The sequence below is a fragment of the Mobula hypostoma genome, chromosome 28 (assembly GCF_963921235.1).
Source record: "Mobula hypostoma chromosome 28, sMobHyp1.1, whole genome shotgun sequence".
Taxonomy (NCBI): Eukaryota; Metazoa; Chordata; class Chondrichthyes; order Myliobatiformes; family Myliobatidae; genus Mobula; species Mobula hypostoma.
In genome coordinates this window covers 18689064-18701264 of record NC_086124.1, presented here as the reverse complement: position 1 = coordinate 18701264, position 12201 = coordinate 18689064, and the positions used below count along the sequence as shown (strand labels likewise).

Genomic DNA, 12201 nt, shown 5'->3' with positions numbered 1-12201 from the left:
AGGAAGTTGTGGACACAGCTCAGCACATAACGTAAACTAGGCTTCTCTCCATGGACTACCTACATTCCTAACTCCCCATGTAACGCAGTCAACATAATCAACCATTCCGCCCACTGTGAACATTCTCTCTTCTTCTCCGATATGTCAGAAAATCCAATAAACTGCAAACACTTACCACAGGATCAAAGCCTGCTCCTATCGCACTGTTATAAAACATCTGAACTCTTATCTAATACGATGAGATGGACAATGCGCCCCCTGATGTGTTACCTGCAGTGAACTTTCTCTATACCTGTTGATTTCGCACTTTGCTGTTTTACATTTACTACTGTCAATGCACTGTTGTAATGAATCGATGAACGGTATGTAAGTCGTTTTACGGTGCACCGATACATATGACTATAAAATAAATCAACCAAGAATGCGGAATGACATGATTCAAATCTTTTAAGGGCCATGGTAGGTGAGATGTTAAGACGTTGTCTCTAGTGGTAGAAATGCAACGTGTACATAACTCTCTGACTCAATGGAATATTGAACGCAATTCTGGTCGCCGCATTATAGGAAGGAAGCAAAGGCATGAACGGAAGAATTCACAAAAAAGATTTACAGGAGGCAGTCCTGCGATGAAGGACCATGGTTAAAAGATAGATTAAGGAGACCGGAACTTTCGTTTCTGGAGATGTCCGACAGGAGATTTGATGGAAGTTCTTAAAGCGAGGAGTGACGCGATAGGATTGGTGGAGAACACTTGGGCGAAGGAGGTACCTCGGCATCCATCAGGTTTAGAAAAAGCTATTATCCCTCAGCCAATAATGCTCTTAAATCAGAGGGGATACCTTCCACTTAACTTCACGTATCCCATCACTGAATTGTTCCCACAGCATATGGACTCACTTTCAAGGATCTTCATCTCAAGTTCCCGATATTACTTTATCTATCTATCTATCTATCTATCTATCTATCTATCTATCTATCTATCTATCTATCTATCTATCTATCTATCTATCTATCTATCTATCTATCTATCTATCTATCTATCTATCTATCTATCTATCATTTTATATTTGTCTATTTATTTATTCATGTATCTATTTAGTTATCTATCTATCTACTTATTCATTCTTCTTCTTGTTTTGTAGTTATAAAATGTTTGCATAATGGTTCTTTGTCGTCCTGTTATGGCTGTCTTTCTTTGATTCTATCGTATTTCTTAGTATTTACTTGTTGTATGTGGTGAGCTGTACAGCATGGATTTTGATAATGTATTTTGTTTGAATATTTAATGGTCAGTGGGAGGATAAAGAAACAGTGCTTTTGAAGCAGGTGTACGACTTGGAGTTAATTTATTTTCATGAACCACAGTTTACGGTGACTAGTTCATATCAGGGTACAACACGCTTCCTGTTGCGTCCAAAATGTCCCGGTTATTGGCTGAAGAGTCTGACTTGTCTGGGTATAACACCCGCAGTTAATGATCTCAGGAAACACTGTTTCCGTTAATGACTCCCATGCGTCCTTGTCGAAGATTTTTCATGGTAACTTACTGGCGGTCAGTCCCACAATTATTTATATTTACCCTTTTCGATGCATTTGGTGATGAGGCGTGCAGCAGAGTGCTTAGATAAAAATCTGAATGACAATTTTTGGAAACCTCCTCCTCTCTGTTTTTTCATCTTCCTCCGTTCAGCACGTTACTGTGTCGCTGATTTCTGGGAAAGAAACACGTAGCTGATATTGCTGGAGGTAAGAGACCGAATACTGGGCACACCGCTCGTTTAAAATTATCAGCCTTCCCCTTCCGCGTTGCCAGCGGGACGGCTCAGTGAGGGAGAAATTGAAAGAGAGAAGAGAAAAGAAGGGGAAAGGAGTGAGAGAGGGAGAGGGGGAGGGGGAGAGGGAGAAGGGGAGGGAGCGGGAGGGAGAGAGAAGGCGAGGAAGAGCGAAAAAACATAAAGGCAATGTTTGGTTGCATTCTCCTTCCTCCCGTATGTCCTTGTGTCACTGAGCGAGGGAAAGGGAAGGTAAGAGAAAGAATAGAGAAAGAGAAATTCCGGGGGGGGGGGGGGGAGTGGGTGGAGAGAGAGAGAAAAAAATGTTCAGTGCATACGTATAATATCGTATTTTTTATTATTATTGCCAGTATGTATGTGCCAGCGTTTCCCTGTGTTTGCACGTCAGTGCTTTCCCATATGTAAACGTGTGGCAGAATGTGTTTGCCCCTGACTCTGGCTGCATGTGAGCGAGTGTATGCATTTGACCATGTTTGCTTGCGCTAGTGCGATTACGTCCACGTTGGGCTGTGCAAATGCAGCTGTGCAAATGGTAAATGTGTGTGAAAGTGCGGTTAAGCACGTGTGTGTGCAAGTGGCTGTATGTACACGCGCCTGTTTAGGTCTGTGTGTGGGGTGTCTGTGATTCTGTGTATTCGCTTTTATGTGAGGCTTTCTGTTCGCTTTCCACTCCCCACCCCGCTTTGTCTGTCCGTCTGTGTGTCTTTCATTCTCTGTCTGTGTCTGTCTCTTCTCTCTCTCCGTCACGCACTCTCTCACATACTCTCTGTCTGTCTGCCTGTCTGCCTTTAACTCTCTCTTTCAATCTCCCTCTTTCTCTCTCTCTCTCTTTCTCTCTCCCCCCTCTCTCTCTCTCTCTTTCTCTCTCCCCCCCTCTCTCTCTCTCTTTCTCTCCCCCCCTCTCTCTCTCTCTCACACACACACACACACACACACACACACACACACACACTGACACTCTGTCTGTCTTTCTCTGTTGCGCGCGTGAACAAATGCCTTTTATGTAAGGTATGGGTGACATCTCCACCCTATCTCTCGCAGGTTTGTTACCTCTCAGTGACTCAGTGACTCACAATCGAACGACAACGGTGCAGACGAGGACAATACTATTCTGACAGCTGCGAGCGAGGATGAAGAGTCATTAAGATGTCCCTTAGCTGTTTTACATGGCCATGTAAGTTTCTCTATTTCCTTCGACGCCCTAACACAATAAATCTGTCACCCACGGCCTAATAAACTTCGCCGTCACGTAAAATAATATATACCATTTGAAAGGCGATCAAAAACACAGTGTATGTTACCTTAGAATAGCCGGGCACAGGAGTAGGCCTTCGCTTCGCGGTGATTGCGGCGACCTTGATGTCAATCAGAACTAATCATAGCTGCCCACACACTGTATAAATATAGAAAATAATCGATTTGGTATTAATAGGATATTTATCCAGGAGCTGACTGAAAAACGAAATAAACAAACAAATGAACAAACCAAGTAAGTAAACAGACCGCTAACTACACAGGAACAATTGGGTAAATAATGAAATTCGAATGAGTGAGTAAGAAAAGAAAAAGAGCTTGTTGTTTACTCGGCGTAAAAGAGAGGCGAAACCGCGCAGGCGCATGACGTCAGCCAGCAGAGCGCGAAAGGTTTCAAAAGAAGACCGCTATATCCAGCTGGAAGCGGAGTGAGAGGCGGCAGAGTGATAGGGCTTTGGCTCAACGGGCTTAGGAGGTAACTGGAAGAGGCGAGGTAGGTTTACCTGTGTTAATTGCGGGAAGGAAGTAGTATGAGTGTGAGGCCATTTTTCTGTTCTCGGTGTCAGGTGTGGGAGGGCCTGGAGTCTCCCAGCCTCCCGGACGGCCATATCTGCTCCAGGTGTGTCGAGCTGCATCTCCTAAGGGACCGAGTTAGGGAACTGGAGATACAGCTCGATGACCTTCGTTTGGTCAGGCAGAGCGAGGAGGTGATAGAAAGGAGTTATAGGCAGGTGGTCACACCGGGGCCGCGGGAGACAGACAAGTGGGTCACAGTCAGGAAGTGGACGGGGAAGAGTCAGGTACTAGAGAGTACCCCTGTGGCTGTACCCCTTGAAAATAAGTACTCCTGTTTGAGTACTGTTGGAGGGGGGCAGCCTACCTGGGAGGAGCGACAGTGGCCGTGCCTCTGTCACAGAGTATGGCCCTGTGGCTCAAAAGGGTAGGAAAGGAAGAGGATGGCAGCAGTGATAGGGGACTTAATAGTTAGGGGGTCAGACAGGCGATTCTGTGGACGCAGGAAAGAAACTCGGATGATAGTTTGCCTTCCAGGTGCCAGGGTCCGGGATGTTTCAGATCGTGTCAAGATATACTGCAGTGGGAGGGAGAACCGCCAGAGGTCGTGGCACATATTTGTACCAATGACGTAGGTAGGAAAAGGGAAGAGGTTCTGAAAAAAGACTACAGGGAGTTAGGAAGGAAGTTGAGAAACAGGACCTCAAAGGTAGTAATCTCGAGATTACTGCCTGTGCCACATGACAGTGAGTATAGGAATAGAATATGGTGGAGGATAAATGCGTGGCTGAGGGATTGGAGCAGGGGGCAGGGATTCCGATTTCTGGATCATTGGGAACTCTTTTGGGGCAGGTGTGACCTGTACAAAAAGGCTGAGATGCACTTAAATCTCAGGGGGACCAATATCCTGGCGGGAGGGTTTGATAAGGCTAGTGGGGAGAGTTTAAACTGGATTATGGGGGGGGGGGGGGTGGGAACCGAACTGAATGGAGACTGGGGAAGAGGAGGTTGTCTCACAAATAAAGAAAGCTTGTAGAGAATAGGCAGATGATACAGAAGGGACGCTCTCAGACTGAAGGTTTGAGATATGTCTATTTTAACGCAAGGAGTGTTGTGAACAAAGCGGATGAGCTTAGAGCGTGGATCAGTACTTGGAGAAATGATGTGGTGGCCATTACAGAGACTTAGATGGCACAGGGACAGGAATGGTTACTTCAGGTGCTGGGTTTTAGATGTTTCAGAAAGGACAGGGAGGGAGGCAAAAGAGCTGGAGGCGTGGCACTGTTGATCAGAGATAGTGTCATGGCTGCAGGAAAGGTGGACGCCATGGAGGAATTGTCTACGGAGTCTCTGTGGGTGGAGGTTAGGAGCAAGAAGGGGTCAATAACTTTACTGGGTGATTTTTATAGGCCACCCAATAGTAACAGGGGTATCAAGGAGCAGATAGGAAAACAAATCCTGGAAAGGTGTAATAATAACAGAGTTGTCGTGATGGGAGATTTTAGTTTCCCAAATATCGATTGGCATCTCCCTAGAGCAAGTGTTTCAGATGGGGTGGCGTTTGCTCGGTATGTTCAGGAAAGTTTCTTGACACAATATGTAGATAAGCCTACAAGAGGAGAGGCTGTACTTGATTTGGTATTGGGAAATGAACCTGGTCAGGTGTCAGGTCTCCCAGTGGGAGAGCATTTTGGAGATAGTGATCATAATTCTATCTACTTTACAATAGCATTAGAGGGAGATAGGAACAGACAAGTTAGAAAAGCGTTTAATTGGAGTAAGGGGAATTATAAGGCTGTCAGGCAGTAAATTGGAGGGTTAATTTGGAAACAGATGCTCTCAGGGAAAAGTACGGAAGAAATGTGGCAAATGTTCAGGGGATATTTGTGTGGAAGTCTGCATAGGTACGATCCAATGAGACAGGGAAGTTATGGTAGGGTACAGGAACCGTGGTGTACAAAGGCTGTAATAAATCTAGTCAAGAAGAAAAGAATAGCTTACAAAAAGTTCAAAGAGAAGGGTGATGTTAGAGATCTAGAAGATTAGAAGGCTAACAGGAAGGAGCTTAAGAAGGAAATTAGGAGAAACAGAAGGGGCCATGAGAAGGCCTTGGCCGGCAGGATTAAGAAAAACCCCAAGGCCTTCTACAAGTATGTGAAGAGCAAGAGGATAAGACGTGAAAGAACAGGACCTATCACGTTTGACAGTGGAGAGAGTATATATGGAACCGGAGGAAATAACAGAGGTACTTAATGAATATGTTACTTCAGTATTCACGATGGAAAAGGATCTTGCTGATTGTAGTGGTGACTTGCAGCAGACTGAAAAGCTTGAGCATGTAGATGTTAAGAAAGAGGATATGCTGGAGCTTTTGGAAAGCATCAAGTTGGATAAGTCGCCGGGATCGGATGAGATGTACCCCAGGCTACAGTGGGAGGCAAGGAAGGAAATTGCTGAGCCTCTGGCGATGATCTTTGCATCACCAATGGGGACGGGAGAGGTTCTGGAGGATTGGAGGGTTGTGGATGTTGTTTCTTTATTCAAGAAAGGGAGTAGAAATAGCCCAGGAAATTATAGACCAGTGATTCTTACCTCAGTAATTGGTAAGTTGTTGGAGAAGATCCTGAGAGGCAGGATTTATGAATATTTGGAGAGGTATAATATGATTAGGAGTAGTCAGCATGGCTTTGTCAAGGGCAGATCATGGCTTACGATCCTGATTGAATTTCTTGAGGATGTGACTAAACACATTGATGAAGGAAGAGCAGTTGATGTAGTGTATATGGATTTCAGCAAGGCATTTGATAAGGTACCTCATGCAAGGCTTATTGTCAAAATAAGGAGTCATGGGATCCAAGGTGACATTGCTTTGTGGATCCGGAACTGGCTTGCCCACAGAAGGCAAAGAAAGGTTGTAGACGGGTCATATTCTGCATGAAGGTCGGTGACCAGTGGAGTGCATCAGGGATTTGTTCTGGGACCCTTACGCTTCGTGATTTTTATAAATGACCTGGATGAGGAAGTGGAGGGATGGGTTAATAAGTTTATTGATGACAGAAAGGTTGGAGGTGTGGATAGTGTAGAGGGCTGTCAGAATTTACAGCGTGTCATTGATAGGGTGCAAATCTGGGCTGAGAAGTGGCAGATGGAATTCAAGCCAGATAAGTGTGAAGTGGTTCATTTTGGTAGGTTATATATGCTGGCAGAATATAGTATTAATGGTAAGACTGTTGGCAGTGTGAGGGATCAGAGGGATGTTGGGGTCCGAGTCCATAGCACACTCAAAGCATCTACACAGGTTGACTCTGTAGTTAAGAAGGCATACGGTATATTGGCCTTCATCAATCGTGGAATTGAATTTAGGAGCTGAGAGGTAATAGTCAAGCTATATAGGACCCTGGTCAGACCACACTTTGAGTACTGTGCTCAGTTCTGGTCACCTCACTACAGAAAGGATGTGGAAGCCATAGAAAGGTTGCAGAGGAGATTTACAAGGATGTTGCCTGGATTGGCGCGCATGGTTTATGAGAATAGGCTGAGTGAACTCGGCCTTTTCTCGTTGGAGCGACAGAGGCTGAGAGGTGACCTGACAGAGGCATATAAGATAATGAGAGGCATTGATCGTGTGGATAGTCAAAGGCTTTTTCCCTCGGGCTGAAATGGCTAACACGAGAGCACACAGTTTTAAGGTGCTTGGAAATAGGTACATAGGAGATGTCAGGGTTAAGTTTTTTACGCAGAGAGTGATGAATACGTGGAATGGGCTGCCGGCGACGGTGGTGGAGGCGGATACAGCTGAGTCTTTTAAGAGACTCCTGAATAGGTACATGGAGCTATATATATAATAATGTATACATGTATGGCGGACGAGTAGAAGCTATTCGTAAAGCAGTGGGTGTCTTCAGGCTCTTGTATATCATTTCCTGATAGTAGTAATAAGAAGGGGACTTATCCTGGGAGACAGTGGACTTAAATAATGTACGTCTCCTTCTCGAGGCATCGCTCTTTTGAAAATGTGCTCGATGCCAGGGAAGTCTTACCCCATAAGATTGTCTGATGACTGATAACATTGCCTCCGGCAACTCAGCAAGATTCCTGAGACTGGACGGTCCATGTCTACCACCTCCATCAACCAGAGGGGCAAGAGTGGAGAAAGTATAGGCAGAACATCTGGATGTCGGTCTGCCAGCTACGCACAATCTTATCATGGAACTATAACATTGCTCTTTCACTATGAGCAGGGTTATCATCCAGCAACTCCCTCCCTAACAGCAAAGCTTCTTTCTCCTCAAGGACTGTTCTCCGCATAGCCTCAGAATGGAAGGGGATTCCTTAGAACAGAGATGAGGAATTTCTTTAGCTAGTGCGTGGCGAATCTGTGGAGTTCATTGCCACAAACGGCTGTGGAGGCCAAGTAGTTTTATTTAAAACGGAGGGTGGATAGTTTTTTGATTATTAATGGCGTCAAAGATAACAGGGAGAAGGCGGGAGAATTGGGTTGAGAGGAATAATAAATCAGCCATGGTGGAATGGCCGAGTGGAATCAATGGGTCGAATGGCTTAATTCTGCTCCCATGCCTTAGAGTCTTATGCAGCGGTTACAGGCGGTAGCTCAAGCCACTCTTTCAAGGGCAATTTAGGGCGGGTGGGCAATTAAGTGCCAGTTTATCCTGTGAAATCCACATACTTTGAATGAATAGAATAAACGCATCATACAGAATCAATATATTTTTCTTCCTCTGCCCCTCACATTGGCCCTTGCCATAATATAATTTATCTCTCTGCCTCTTCACATTGTCCCCATGTTTCCACTTATGTCCACTTCACGTTACGCCATCACCTACCACGAATACGGGCACCTTTGAGTCAGCACATTCCGTGTCCCAGCACATTGTCCCAGCCCTCAAATGCCGCCCCGGATTCCTTACGAAATAAAGCAGCTTGGAACATCCCTGGTTTTATTTTTGCTCTACATTTGCTATCTGAGCGTTTGCACAATCCTCTGTTTCTTTTTTCACCTGTAGTAAACCGGGAAACTTGACTGTACTTCTCTCTCCACCTTGCATGTTGGGTTATTTCACTCTTTCTTTTGTGCTTCTGTCCGTAGCCACACGATGGCGAAGCACGTAACAGAACCTTCGTCGCACGCAGGTCCGATTCTGACCTCCCTTGTGACACGTGGCCTGTTTTGTCTCACCGTTTCAGTCGAAGCTGGCTGTTGGATTATTACTAAACCCAGCAAGACGTTATATCTGATCTTTGTGATCATATCCTAAGCTGAACACGGGAGCCGTATGGTTCAACCTTCAAACATTTAGCGGTGATTTCCCGACAAGCCCGGGAAGAGACTTTTCTCTTTCTAAACAATATCTGATCATACAGGAACTTGATTCAACGAACTTCATCTGTGCCCAAGCGTTAATGATCATAAAACATAGGACTAGAATTAGGGCATTCGGCTTATCGAGTGTGATGCTCTATTCCATTGTAGCAGATTTATTACACCTTGGAATCCCATACACCTGTCTTCTCTTAGTAATGCTTGGCGCCCTTACTAATCAACAACATAAATCTCCGCTTTAAATATCCCCAATGATTTGGCCTTCCACAGCCGTCTGTGATTAACCACTCTAATCTCTGTTCTAAATGAATGTCTTTGCGTTCTGATGCTTTGCTCTAGTCCCAGACTCTTCTATTCGAAGAAACACCCCTTCTACGTCCATTCAATCTAGGCCTTTCAATATGCCTTAGGTTTCAGTGAGATTCCCCCCTCATTATTCTAAATTCCAGCGAAAGCAGTCCCAAAGCCATCAAACCTTTCTCATACGTTAAACATTTCAGTCGCGGGTTTATTCTGGTGAACCCGTCTGGACCCTATCTAAATCCAGCACAGCCGTTTGTTTAGGTAAGCGGCCCAATATATTCCAAGTGAGATTTGTCTAATGACTTATGAAGACTCAGCGTTATATCTTTAATATTAGATTCTCGTCCTCACGAAATTAATGCTAACATTGCATTTGTCTTATACTGTGCGAGGACCCATTTACTATCAGAGACATGTATACGGTATACATCCTGCAGTCGTTTTTCTTTGCAGACGTCCACGAAAAACGGAAGAGCGCCCAAAGACTGACTGGCAGTTAATACGTTAGAACACAAAGCCCCCCACCCACGCACAAGCAGCAGCTTCCCCACCCCCAACCCCACACACTTCCACAAAAACATCATCAGCACCCTCCACCCGCCAAACATACAATCGCAATGTCCCCAATAAAGACCATGATATGCAGTACAACAAAAACTAATTACCCGACAATTTGGCATGCCACAGGCCCCCTCTCTCTCCTTCTCTCTCTCTCTCTCCCGAATAAAGTAAAAATAAAATCAGGTATCCCCTTTCACAGTGAGAGGGGAGACATAACAAAACAACTCGCTGACTTACGGGGTCCCTGTGAACCTCCGATTTCTAAATTCTCTCCCTCTTTTGATAATATTCTTCTACCGAAGTGCAGACCATCCACAAGCTTCACCACTCTATTCTGCAGAGGCATTTTCAGTTCCTGAAAATGGGCCCACACACAATGCTTCAGAGCTGTTGCTTTGATGCAAGAAAATAAATGTTGTTCCTACACACGTGGGCCTTTTCCCCTATAATTAGAAACATGTTTCTATTATTTCAGAAAACATCCCCCTTGCTGATATGTAAAATAATTTCGGCCGAAACTCCGGACGAAATAAGCTTTCGCTATGATCTGAAATTTTCCCCTTTGAGGGTACTGGTTGCAACCTGAGAAAGCCAAACAGACATGAGAAACAGGAATTCATCGAGTCATAACGATACGTTTAAGAGGAAAGGCCCCTCGGCACAGCCTGTCCATGGCGACAAGATGCCTACGTGAGCTTGTCCCATTTTCCAGGGTTTGGAGTACATCGTTCTAGACTTTTCCTATGCACTTGTCTGTCCAAATGATTTTAACCGTCTTAATTGTGTGACCCTCGGCTACATCCTCTGGCAGGACTTTCCATACCTTTCTATCAGTCGCCCTTTAATCTTTGCATTACACGGAGTAAAGCCCTAGTCTGTCCAGACTCCAATAAACTCAACATCCAGTTCCTGGCAACACTCTCGTAACTTTCTCTTCATTCTTTTCAGTTTAACCACATATGAGCGTGCTAAATGCGTTTTCTTCACCATCTTGCCTAACAGTGATACCGCTTTGAAGATACTTCTAAGCTCTCTGTTTCCTGACGCTCCTTAGTCTCCCAAGTGCTACGATGGGTTGCCTGTTTTAGAATGCATCACCTGACATTTATCCGTATTGAAGTAGGTTTACCACCCCTCGGACATGATTATTTATTGATTATTTAGAGATACAGAGCCTTAACAGGCCCTTTTGACCCAACCAGACAAGCCGCTTAGCAACCCACCGATTTTGATTAGTCAATGCATGAAGAGTTACGGGGAGAAGCAGGGAGGGAAATGGATCAATTATGATGAAATGCAGCTGAGAGGGAAAAGAATCCGGCATGATGAAATGGCGGAGAAGACTCGATGGTCCAAATGGCCGAATCTGCTCCTATATCTTACGGCTTTACGGTCGTAACCCTAGCTTAATCACAGGACAATTTACAGTGACTAAGCTACCATTAGCTTCTTCGTTGGACCTAGCGAGGTAGCCCATGCGCATACAGGAAGATCATACACGGTAGGTCGCCGGAAATTGAACTCCGAACTCCGATGGCCTGAGCTGTAATCACGTCCCGCCATCCATGCGCTGCTGTGGCACTCTACAATAACCTACGATTACCTTCTTGAAGACGAACCGAGAGGTTTACTTCTCCTTCCTTTCGTTCCATACATAATTTCTAATACACTGTGCAAATAACCTGAAGGAAGGCGGGTTGTGTAACTTATGCAGGCAGGCACTAACTCGTAACTGTTTCTATTTAAATTATAGAACACAATTAGAAAGATGCCGAGAAGTGTGTATGGAACCGGAGGAGATAGCAGAGGTACTTAATGAATACTTTGCTTAAGTATTCACTACAGAAAATGATCTTGGCGGTTGTAGGGATGGACTACAGCGGACTGAAAATCTTGAGCATATGGATATTAAGAAGGAGGTTGGGCTGGAACTTTTGGAAAGCATCAAGTTCGATGAGTCACCGGGACCGGACGAGATGTACCCCAGGCTACTATGGGAGGCGAGGGAGGAGATTGCTGAGCCTCTGATGATGATATTTGCATCATCAATGGGGACGCGAGAGGTTCTGGAGGATTGGAGGGCTGCGGATGTTGTTCTTTTATTCAAGAAACGGAGTAGAGATAGCCCAGGAAATCATAGACCAGTGAGTCTTACTTCATTGGTTGGTAAATTGATGGAGAAGATCCTGATAGGCAGGATTTATGAACATTTCCAAAGGCATAATTTGATTAGGGATAGTCAGCATGGCTTTGTCAAAGGCAGGTCGTGCTTACGAGCCTGATTCAATTTTTTGAGGATGTGACTAAACACATTGATGAAGGTACAGCAGTAGATGTAGTGTATATGGATTTCAGCAAGACATTTGATAAGGTACCCCATGCGGGCGAATTGAGAAAGTAAGGAGGCATGGGATCCAAGGGGACATTGCTTTCAGG

General features: G+C 44.9%; 1 protein-coding gene across 2 annotated transcripts in view; it reads left to right on the top strand.

Moving 5' to 3' along the window:
• The first annotated feature begins 1619 nt into the window (after positions 1–1619).
• LOC134338786 (Fc receptor-like protein 5) overlaps positions 1620–12201 on the top strand; it is an 83743-nt gene continuing 73161 nt past the window's right edge. For both annotated transcript variants that reach the window (XM_063034850.1, XM_063034849.1), the window contains exons 1-2: positions 1620–1746; positions 2835–2967. The gene's annotated coding sequence lies outside the window, so the exon portion shown is untranslated. The remainder of the gene's footprint in view (positions 1747–2834; positions 2968–12201) is intronic.